The following is an 11,174-nucleotide window of genomic DNA, read 5'->3' as shown; positions in this document are numbered from 1 at the left end:
TTTGGACACACACCTCTGTTAAATGGTGACAGAGGTCTTTATTTTTATTACTTCCTGCATTGTAGATATTAGTAAAGACATTAAAACAATGACGAAATAATACATAGAATTACGTAGTAAGAAAAAGTGGGAATAAAACTGCCTTAAAAGGAGTTCCCATGGGTAGTAATAAAAGTAATAAAATAAAAGTAATCACAAACCAATGATTTTCTCACTGACATCTGAGTTTCCCTGCATTAGGTCACATTTATTTGTATTATTTCTGGCTTGACTTGACTATGCAGAACTCATCCAGACTGTACATCGTCTCTAAAGTCGTCAAATAAAGTGGGGCCTTCTCTGAAACAATCATTTTCATCTGAGCAGAGCGTTATGATGGCATTTGCTAGTTCCTGAGATATTTCGGTTACACTTTATTTGAAGGGGTGTACATAAGAGTGACATTACACTGTCATAAACATGACATAACACCTGTTATGAACATAAATGACTCTTTATGAATGTTTAGGACTGTTGTCATTAATTGTCATTCGGTAAATTATGACACTATTAAAGCAAAGTTGAAATTGTTTAAAATGTCTTTGTTATGACAACTTGACATTAACAGAGACAAGGTTAAATTTAGGGCTTGATTTGGGATTAGGTTAAATTTATGGCTTGATTTGGGATTAGGTTAAATTTATGGCTTGATTTGGGATTAGGTTAAATTAAGGTCATAATTTGGGATTTGGTTAAATTAAGGGCTTGTCATAACAAAGACATGTTAAACAATGTCAACTTTGCTTTAATAGTGTCATAATTTACTGAATGACAATTAATGACAACAGTCCTAAACATTCATTAAGAGTCATTTATGTTCACAACAGGAACAGGTGTTATGTCATGTTTATGACAGTGGAATGTCAGTCTTATGTACACCCCTTCAAATAAAGTGTTACCGATATTTCTTACCCGATGGGCTCAGAAGGTTACTGCTGGAGCTCTTTAACCTTTGAACATTGAGTTGCATGCAGGGTCATGATACTTTCTGAGCATTTTTTTTTCCTAATAATTTATTAGTTTTATATATATATATATATATATATATATATATATATATATATATATATATATATATATATATATATATATATATATATATATATATATTCTCAGTGACATTAAATCTGACTTTTCCTGCTTTAGCTCACTTAGGATTATCACATTTATTCGTATCATTTCTAAATGCCAAAGTAATGAGAGAGATTTTTTCAAAGTGAATTGTTACGTCCTTTAAATTCATAAACAAAGCAACCAACAAACCATGTGACGCTCCCAGCTGTGCTTCAAAACTGGAGTGATGTTTTCAGGCTTGTAAGCTTCATCCTGTTTCTTCCAAGCATAGCGACGGTAATCATGGCCGGACTCTTGAATTCGATTTTTGAATCTTCACAGTGAAGGCCGTCGTCCGTGACTGCATGTGTAGGGCTAAGCTGTAATAAGGATCTCCATGTTGTTGTTGGGAGTAATGGCTTCCTCTTTTCTGAGTGTTTTAAAAAAATGTATGTATTTTAAACAGGGGCGCCACATAGGGGGGAAGGTTAGGACAATTCCAAGAAAATAAACTTCTATACACGTCTATGAGCTTTCAGGACGATTTAGATTTTAATTTATTTATTCATTTATTGTCATGGGGCCCAGAATTCGTGTCGGCACCCCCCACATGGAAACCACGTGGCGCCCCGGGCAGTGAGCCACAGTGCGCCCGTGTCGCAAACCCTCCACAGTGGGTTTCCCTGCCGCGTGGCGTGGCCCTCACCACCAGGCATCCATGTGTTTAGCAAAATCTAAAGGTGAGAAACTGGCAGCTTTAAAGTGCGAGTCCAGGACTGCAAAGTGCCTCTGTTTACGCGGAAAAAAAGGCCAGGAGGACAACCGCTGCCAGCTGTATCGATTTATTTCCTCCCGGCTATTCCCTGCTCCCTGCAAGATGCGCTCCCTTCTTCCGAGTGTAGGCGGAAAGAGATGCAGTCGGCATCGTTAAGCCAGCCTCCCACCTCTCTCTCTCTCTTTCTTTCTCTTTATCCATGTTAAGTTCATTCGCACAAGTGGAGTTGACAGTTTTCCCCTCAGGGGGAAGGAAGCGACACAACAGCGAGAGTGCCTGCGAGTGTCCCCGTTGTCATTGACTGGCATAGCCGCCAACCTGTAAATTACCCCCCATCTCCGCGCAGATGCCATTAGGAGGGGAGCAACTGGGCTGGAGGGGCAATAAATTACAGCTGCCACAGGTGACCCTAATTCACCCCCCTCGCTTTATTATGGCTCCTTATGGAAAGTGGGGAGGTTGTGAACTCAGCCTTCAGCATAAACATCTACCGTAATTATATCTTTGGAGGGGCAGCGCGCATTGTGTTTCGTCCGCGCCTGCCGGATCCGCGCGTCACATCGTCCTCCCGCAGTTTTATTTGTAATGTATTGGAGGCACACCAGTACATTACATTATTTGCCAGGTTTTCGGCCAGTTTAGTGGAATTACACAGCGGCCGTCTAACGGGGATGTTTTTGTACTACTTACAGTCTAATAAAGGTGGAATACTCTGCGCGTCGTGGCAGATCAATTACGGCAGGGAGCGTGGTCTTTTAATAGCTAGCCTCTGCGCTTCACTGGATTGAAAGCATCGCAAGTGCTGCCGGTGACTCATGTTTGCACACTTCTCCCAAGAGGTTTTAGCCTGGTTAAAAAAAAAAAAATCTCCTGGTGTTTTCACTTTTTTTCTTCTTCATCTCTCTCTCTCTCTCTCTCTCTCTCTCTCTCTCTCTCTCTCTCTCTCTCTCTCTCTCTCTCTCTCTGTGTCTGTCTGCCTGTCTCTCTCTCTCTCTCTCTCTCTCTCTCTCTCTCTCTCTCTCTCTCTCTCTGTGTCTGTCTCTCTCTCTCTCTGTCTCTCTCGCTCTCTCTCTCTCTGTCTGTCTCTCTCTCTCTCGTTTTGAAGCTGTCATCAGTGAGTTAAATCTGTTAATATAACAGGGAGTCCTCATGGCCAGCTTCCATCATCAGGACGCGCTCATCATGTGAGTCTTAATTGGACATTTGTCCAACAGCCAATTGGGGCGTCGCTTAATCTAATCAGATAACTTTGCTGCTGCTCTCTACCTTCTGTTCGCCCCTCCCTGTGGATGCAAGCAAACACGAAGCAGGGATATTTTGTAAATATATATATATATATATATATATATATATATATATATATATATATATATATATATATATATATATATATATATATATATATATATATATATATATATATATATATAAAGAAAAGGAAAAGCGGATGCTTTCAGACTCCGCTACTCTGCGCCTCCTCGGCTCCACCTAGTGTCCTGTGGCTGTGGTGGACAGAAACTCACAAAAATTAAGAATGATGTATAAACGGTCCAATAAATTAATTCATCCACCTAAAATACATTTTCACCAGTTACTGATCTGTACACTGTGATATTCTACATGTCATGTAATCATATGGTTTCAAACAAATTTGTTTGTTTTTCCCCCTCTTGCTTTTCTTCTATTATTACATATGATTTTGTTTCTGTGCTAATTAATAATGATAATTCTTTGTTTACTGTTACTCGAATTGATTCCAAGCAATATTTGATGTTATATGCGTGCATGATTTTAGCAATTTAAAAAAATATATTAGGGGTGGGTGGTGATGGTGGTGGTGGGGGGGGGATGCTGCTGCATGGTGACCTGACTCTCACCACGTAGATTTCGTCAGGTTAGCTGAGCTCAAACATGGAGTTTGCATGTTTTTCCCCAGATACTAGAGTAGAATAGAATAGAATGTGGTAACTTGTGGTCCAGTTAGTCCTTTATCTGTCCCTCTGTGGGGAAATTTTCAGTGTAGGTGCAGCAAAGTGACAGCTTGAAATCAGCCATGATGATAATTGAAATAATCATCATCTTCTGCTGCTATCTGTTGGGTCAGCAGTAAGAACCAGCAATTTTTAAAAAAAAAAGCTAAACAAACAGGCTGGCTCTATTCTGAGTACCACTCTGCAGCCTCTAGAGATAATTATCCAAAGAAGAATCCTTCATAAAGATGAAGGAACATAATAGACAACCATGAGCATCCTCTTCACATGACTGCAATTCAACAACAATTTGTCTTTAGTCAGGTGCGGAAACTTGAATAGTTAGGATTGCACAAAACAAAAACATTGGATTGGGTTTTGGGATTCATTAAGTTATAACGCTAATCATAATAAGAAGAACAAGAAAGCTCTATAGTTGACACAGAGAGAGCAACTCGACAGTGACTAAACAGAAATGTAAATGTCCCTCAGGTGTGAGGGTTTGCATGCATATTTATGAGTGTCTGTGTCTTTCACTCTATACACCTGCCCCTAATTGATTACTCAAGATAGCCCCCAGCTCCCCCGAGAGGACAACGCAGGTACGGATGCATGGATCTGTTGGCATATTGATTAACTTAAGCTATGATTATTGCTCCGTTCACTCCTAATTGGGCAGTTTTGGACTCATTTCGGTGATTCATCTTTCAAAGTGAGGATTAATATCCATGTGTCAGAGGATTCCGCATGTAGACGCTGGAGACTGCGTTTGGCCGGTGGGATTCCCATTAATCAGTCCCGACTGCTTGGATTTCCACCAAGAGAACTTTTTAATTGTAAAATGGAAGAAGTGTTAGGATTCTTTGGGTGAAATTAATTAAAATAATTACTCATGATTCTACTACTCATGTCCTACTAAAGAACCCTAAAAACAGTCCAGCGTCTGCCCTGCCACCCTTGTGTCTGAGATAAATATAGATTTCATTTTAAACGTTGGAGACATTGAACATAAAGCTATACTTACTGAGACAGCGCTTCTATGTGGAGCCTTTCCTGTGAAGCTTGACTGGCAGGCGGATCAAAAACCGTAATGTAACGGTAAATGTGCCGTCGCCGTCAGATGAGTGTGAAAACCGCCGCCGTCGTCTGTCAGTCTCTGCCGACTTATTCGTGTCAAACTTCTCAGCCTGCATTTGGAAATAGCAGGGGAGCAAGATTAGTCGATATCTGAATATCTAATGTTCCACAGTACCTTACAAAAGCATTCAGACCCATTAAACCGTTTCACATTTAGTCACATTATGACGTCTGACTTCAGTCTGTTTTGATGGGATTTGATGTAATAGACCAACACAGAGTGATTCATCTTTGTGAAGTGGGAACAGTTCCCAATAAAAAGTTTGAAAAGCCTGATGTGCATTCGCATCCATCCACCGCGCTCCTCTGCACGACCGCAGGTCTTCTTGGGTATGTCGCTACCAGACATGCATACGGGGACTGGGATTTCTTCTGCGCATAATGACTCAAGCTCAGGCAGAGTTCAGAGAGTCTGTGAACGTCAGGGTTTTCTGGCTTACTGCTGGGTTTTGTTCTGGACTTTGATTGGGTCATTGATTCTAACACATCCATTCCATTGAATCCATGTTCCCAAATCCACAGTAGCCTCAAACTGGATTGCCCTGTATTTAGCTCCATCTATCTTTCCATTTAAACCGCAGAAGGAAAGAATCCTCACAGCGTGATGCTACCATAACCCCGTTTACTCTGAGGACAGTCTTTTACGTCACACGTCGCATTCTGCATTTGGTTAAGAGGTTTACTGTCGACTGTGCCTCCTTTAATACGTCTGCTGGGTTCCCCGTATGGGTTACGTTGTTTTTAAACCTCTCCAAACCCTGTCTGGGGTGTTCCTTTGTCTTTACGGTGCTCTTTGTTCTGTGATGTTCTCTGACCTGAGGCCTCAGCAGAACAGCCGCATTTAAATTGGACTGCATTTATCAATTAAGTGATTTCTAAAAGGTAAAAAACAAGTTGCTCTGGATGTTTTGTAGGGTATCAAAATAAAGAGGCGTGTTTTTATTTGTAAAACTGGTAAAAATCCATGTCTAAAATCCCTTCTACTTTGCCGTTATGCATTAGTTATGCTCTAGTGAAATCCCTGTAAATACTTACACTGAGTCTTGTATTGTAAAAACGTTTAAGGAACATGAATCTGCACAATAAGCATTAAACATGTCAAAGGTTTTTCCCAGTAAATATATTTCTAATTAATCCGTCTCCACCAAACTCTCTCATCAATGCCTTCGTGGACCTGGCTTTGTGCGCTGGTGCAAAGTCCTGTTGGAAGAGGAAGGGGCCATCTCCAAACCGTTCCCACAAAGTTGGGAGCATTTAAAGTCTAAAATCTCTTAGTCTGCTGAAGCGTTCAGAGTTCCTTTCACTGGAACCGAGGGACCAAAGCCCAGATCCTGAACAACAGCCCTGCACCATAATCCCCCCTCCACCAAACTCTACACTTGGCACAATGCAGTCAGACAAGCACCGTTCTCCTGGCAACCGCCAAACCCAGACTCATCCATCTGATTGTCAGACGGAGAAGCGTGATTCATCCCTCCAGAGAGCGCGCCTCCACCGCTCTAGAGTCCGGTGTGCTTTACACCGCTGCCTCTGATGCTTTGCACTTTGTGACGCATGGATTGGAAGCAGTCGATTGGCCATGGAAACAACTTCCACTAAGCTCACTACGCACTGTTCCTGAGCTAATCTGCAGGCCACAAGAAGCATGGAGGTCTGCACAAAGATTGCAACCGCTGCGTGTAGTCAAAGGCAACACTTCTCTGAGCTCATGAGAGAGAGCCATTCTTTCACAAAAGCTTGTAGAAACAGTCTGAATGCCTACAGGTGCTTGATTTTATTCACCTGTGGCCATGGAAGTGATTGGAGCACCTGATTGTGAACATTTGGATGGGGGACTGAATACTTTTGCCAGTGTGGTGTACTTTTAGCCAAAAGCCATAGACAGGCGGATAGTGCCAGACAACATGTAGTCATCAGGTCTTACATGCAGGGTGGACATGTTTGCTTTGAATCCTCTGTCTGTGTAGATTACTTAAGTTATTATAGACATCTGATATGAATTCTAAAAATGTTAATATATTTAAAGAGAAAACTCCCTTCTGTTCCTTTTTGACAAAGCTTATAGTTAGAGTGGCTCATGTTACCCTGAGCTATCTCTATAGTTATGCTGCTACAGGCTTAGGCTACTGGAGGACATCAGGATCTATTTCTCTCACTCTGCTGAGTTCTCCTACTGTTCTCCAGTTTGCATTGTTTGTCGTCATTTCAGCTTTTAACTTTTTGTTCTCTGTCATTTTTTTTCTTCATTGTAGGTACACCTGGTGTGACGTTCTGTTAGCTGTGACATCATCCAGGGAAGACAGATCATTCACTATTACCACATAATGTAGAAAGGATTCCTGGATCAATGTGTGCTTCTGTGCTTTTTTGTCTCTCTTGTTGTGTCTCTGCTCTTTCTTCTCTAACCCCCAGTCGGTCGAGGCAAATGACCGTTCACACTGAGCCCGGTTCTGCTGGAGGTTTTTCCTTCCCGCTAATGGGTGGTTTTTCTTCCCACTGTCGCTTCATGCTTGCTCAGTATGAGGGATTGCTGCAAAGCCATGGACAATGCAGACGACTGTCCACTGTGGCTCTACGCTCCTTTAGGAGGAGTGAATGCTGCTTGTCAAGACTTGATGCAATCTGCTGGGTTTCCTTAGATTGGACTTTTTTTTTTTTTTTTACCAATCTGTATAATCTGATTGAATTTGACTTTGGAAAGTGCCTTGACATGACATGTTTCATGAATTGGCGCAATATAAATAAAATTGAATTGAAAACATTGACGTATTTAACACTGCTGTATGTTTTAAAGGGACAGCAGAGCCACTGCCTTCCAGGGCTGCAGTATACAAATAACATGAGGGCATAAATTGTTGTTGAAGAGTAATGTTCCTTTAAATCTGCACCCGTTTGTTTCCTATAATTATGGTCACTTCTTGTTACATCATTAGTAAACTAGAGGTGTATTTCTTTAAATTCTTAAGAACTAGTTACCCAAAAAAAAAAAAAACTCATAAAGCCAAGTTTGCTTTTATTATTTTAATCCATTGAATCCGACACAGAGAAGGTCAAATGCTGACGGGACCGACGGTTCCCTCCGAACTCTGGTTATAGCCAAGTAAAATAAAACAAGCAAACATGAACGAGAGCGTCACAGTCAGTGGAGGAGGTCAAACAACAGTGCTCAACATTACAACTCTAAACAATTTTCCAAGAAACTTCCCCAAATGTAAATCACTTCACAGTATATAGCTTTGCATACAAAAAAAACCCCAAAAACAACCTACATTTGACAAGGCAATGAAGAGAAATAATCCAGCGTTGTGCCGAGGAGCTGTACGCGCGTGGCCGTGAATACAGTAATTAGCTTAAGTGAATCTGGTGTTTATGTAAATAGGAAGGTAAAGGGACAATATACAGCATCTTAATACTTCTTTCACAGCACTAACACCGAGAACAGAGGACACATCATCAGCACACTGTGAGGGGACTTCATGTAAACACGCACAGAAGATTTTCATCAGGTCTCCCAAAAAAAAAAAAAAAAAAAAAAAAAAAAAAAAACGAACAAAATCATCTTTTCACTTCTTTAAAGAGCCTTCATAGATACAGTGTGCTATCAATATCTTACAGAACAGGGCAGGCAACACGTATCCGTAAAACGTACAAATATATCCGATACAAAGTTGCTATCTCACGTACACATTTACTACTTTTTGGATTGTTGCAGGTGCAAATACATCAAAGAAACTGGGTGAAACTACCCGACCGCTGCACGGATGTGGACATCGTCTGCCGTTGTACAGCAAGAAGGTCAGAAAGCACCAGGCGGGGAGAGGTGGCCGGCAGAAACCTCCAATCAAACTTCCCCCGTAGGGTCCGTCTGTTTCCTGAACGACAAACGTCTGGAGATTGGAGGCTTGTTGGCCTGACGACCCTCCGGGAAAAAAAAACAAAAAAACATGAGGGTGAAAAAAAACAACTAAACACGACATAATGAGGGCAAAAGTTCACGTTTCTCCACCAAAGTGTCACGTCGACCCAAAGTTTCAGGGCGACGCCGAGTGAGCGGCTCGACCCCGATACGCCCCTTTTTCTTTTCCTTTTCAGTCTAAGTTAACGTTTCACGACATATACCATCCATCAAAAAAAGGGAGGAAGAAGAAAGTGCAACTGTAACGAAACGGAGGAATACAGCACAGAAAACAAACACTGAATACTGCAAGCTTAAACGGGGAAAAAAAAAAAAAAAATACACAACCGCGAGGAAGTTAAAGAAGACAACGTCCTGCTGATGATTCAAGCTTTTTTTTTGAGTCAGCTGCAGTCGTGGGCCGCTCGCCGGCTCAGATCTTTCATCAAACAATATAAGTCCCTTTGATGAAACGCCAGAGAAAGTGGCAGAATGATTAGCATCCCAAGCCTAATAGAACCCCTCCCCCACCCGTTGCTGCGCACTGCCGGTCAGCCGGTTTAAAAAAAAGACAATTTCCTTCACAAGAAAAATTAATCCGCTATCTGCTAACGTTTCAGTTTGTGGGTAAATGTGTGGAAACTAAAGCAGTCTCGTTAAACCAACACAATTTTAAAACTACGGTGGCTCAGAGTAGCGTGTCTGCGAGGCAGCCTACTGAGGATGGGCTACAGGAGCAGATAGCCCCACAAAGTAAGCGCCTAATTTCCGGTTGTTAATCTATGAAGACCAGAATGACAAAAGGTAGATTTTTAGCATCTAATTAGTTTTGTGTGTGATTTTTAATTTTTAATTTTTCCTCGGTCTGCAGATTTCCCTGCGACCAGCAGGCCTACATACAAGGCCACGGTAGGTTTGCGTTGTCTCTGATTACATAAACGTGAATTAATAGGGCTATTGTAAGAATTAGAAGGTGTGCTTAGAAAACTAATGCTAAATTTAGCAGGGATTTAAAATACATTTTTGTTTAAGTAGATATATCAAAAAAGAAGAAAAAAAATACATCAGAAAATGGTTCATATATTATTGATTGTAATAATCAACATTTTACAGCTTTTGTCACAGCATCAAGATAAATTAAGTGTTTTGTTTACACATTTTTGCTTTAAATCTTTTTACAAATACTGTCAAATTTTCCCCCGAAGGCTATAACTCATGCCAGCCCATGCCTCGTCGACAGTGCAGCATAACATGGTCTAAAAAAAAGGAAATGTATCCGAGCGGATCCAAGTAAGGATCCACGCTGCTCAGCTCCAGCTGTACCCAGGCTCAAAAACGAATGTTGATCACTTGATCATACTGCTGTTAACTTTATACTTTTATACGCACCAAATTAGTTTGGTGATTTCTTGGCAAAACAAAGACGTCATACTATAGACGTGGGTCGCTGTTTTCTGACCTACGCCATTAAAACTCTTTTGCTTCCGTCTTTTATCAAGAGTCGAGAGTATTTTTACGTGGACAGGCCGGTGCTTTTTCTGGCCAAAAGCGCTTTCTGCTACGCAGTCATCAGAACATTCAATCATCTGCAATAAGAACAACACAAAACTGAACATTTGTTGCTGTTAAAATGTCATAAAACTGACTCCCCTGGCCTTAAGCTTTTGTCTAGCGTTCTGATCTATTCTTGGAACAGCTTTAACGTGTAGAGCAGACATTATAAAACTATGTAGACAACTGAAATCATCAAAATTCAAATGGATGTGCATAAAAAAAAAATCCTAAATTCCCTTTCTCCTACGTCGATACAGGAATGTGGCAGGAGGCATGAAACAACATGGTTTTTTTCTCTTCCTTGAATGAGGTGACATGGTGGAGGTGGTGAGAGTAAAAATGGACAGAAGGGATGCAGGGGAGCCAGGAGTGATTGTGGTAACCGTGGATCCTGCTCCCATGTTCCTCCCCGCGGCTCAATCGAGGGAAAGCGGCTTAACCAAGGCTGGTGATGTTTGCTTTCCCACCAGGGGGTGCCACGATACGTTGAGTGGTACGACGGGGAACGTTGTCGTCAATCTGGGCGCCTTAAAAAACAAATAAACACGATGTCGGTCAGAAGAATGCATCTCGTCTCCGACGGGATTCGCCAGCGATGAGGAGATGCACTCACCGGACAGGCTGAAGCCAGATTGGTGGAGGTTGCGTACTGGCTGATGAGGGAGCTGCTGCTGTTGTTGCTGCTGCTGCTGCTGCTGCTTGGCGGGGGAGGTCTTCACGCAAGAAACTGTGGACATCATCTTTGGACTCA

The 11,174-nt window shown here is 41.6% G+C and overlaps 1 long non-coding RNA gene across 1 annotated transcript; it reads right to left on the bottom strand.

Annotated features, from left to right (window-relative positions):
- Positions 1-10,067: 10,067 nt before the first annotated feature.
- LOC118561682 lies at positions 10,068-11,136 on the bottom strand. Its single transcript, XR_004930225.1, has 2 exons — positions 11,037-11,136; positions 10,068-10,950 (listed from the first exon to the last, which is right to left on the bottom strand). It is a non-coding gene; the product is annotated as an uncharacterized LOC118561682 (long non-coding RNA).
- Positions 11,137-11,174: the final 38 nt, after the last annotated feature.

The sequence above is a fragment of the Fundulus heteroclitus genome, unplaced genomic scaffold, assembly GCF_011125445.2.
Source record: "Fundulus heteroclitus isolate FHET01 unplaced genomic scaffold, MU-UCD_Fhet_4.1 scaffold_695, whole genome shotgun sequence".
Classification (NCBI taxonomy): Eukaryota; Metazoa; Chordata; class Actinopteri; order Cyprinodontiformes; family Fundulidae; genus Fundulus; species Fundulus heteroclitus.
Note: the sequence above shows the minus strand (reverse complement) of the source record. Positions and strands in the feature narration are given on the sequence as shown.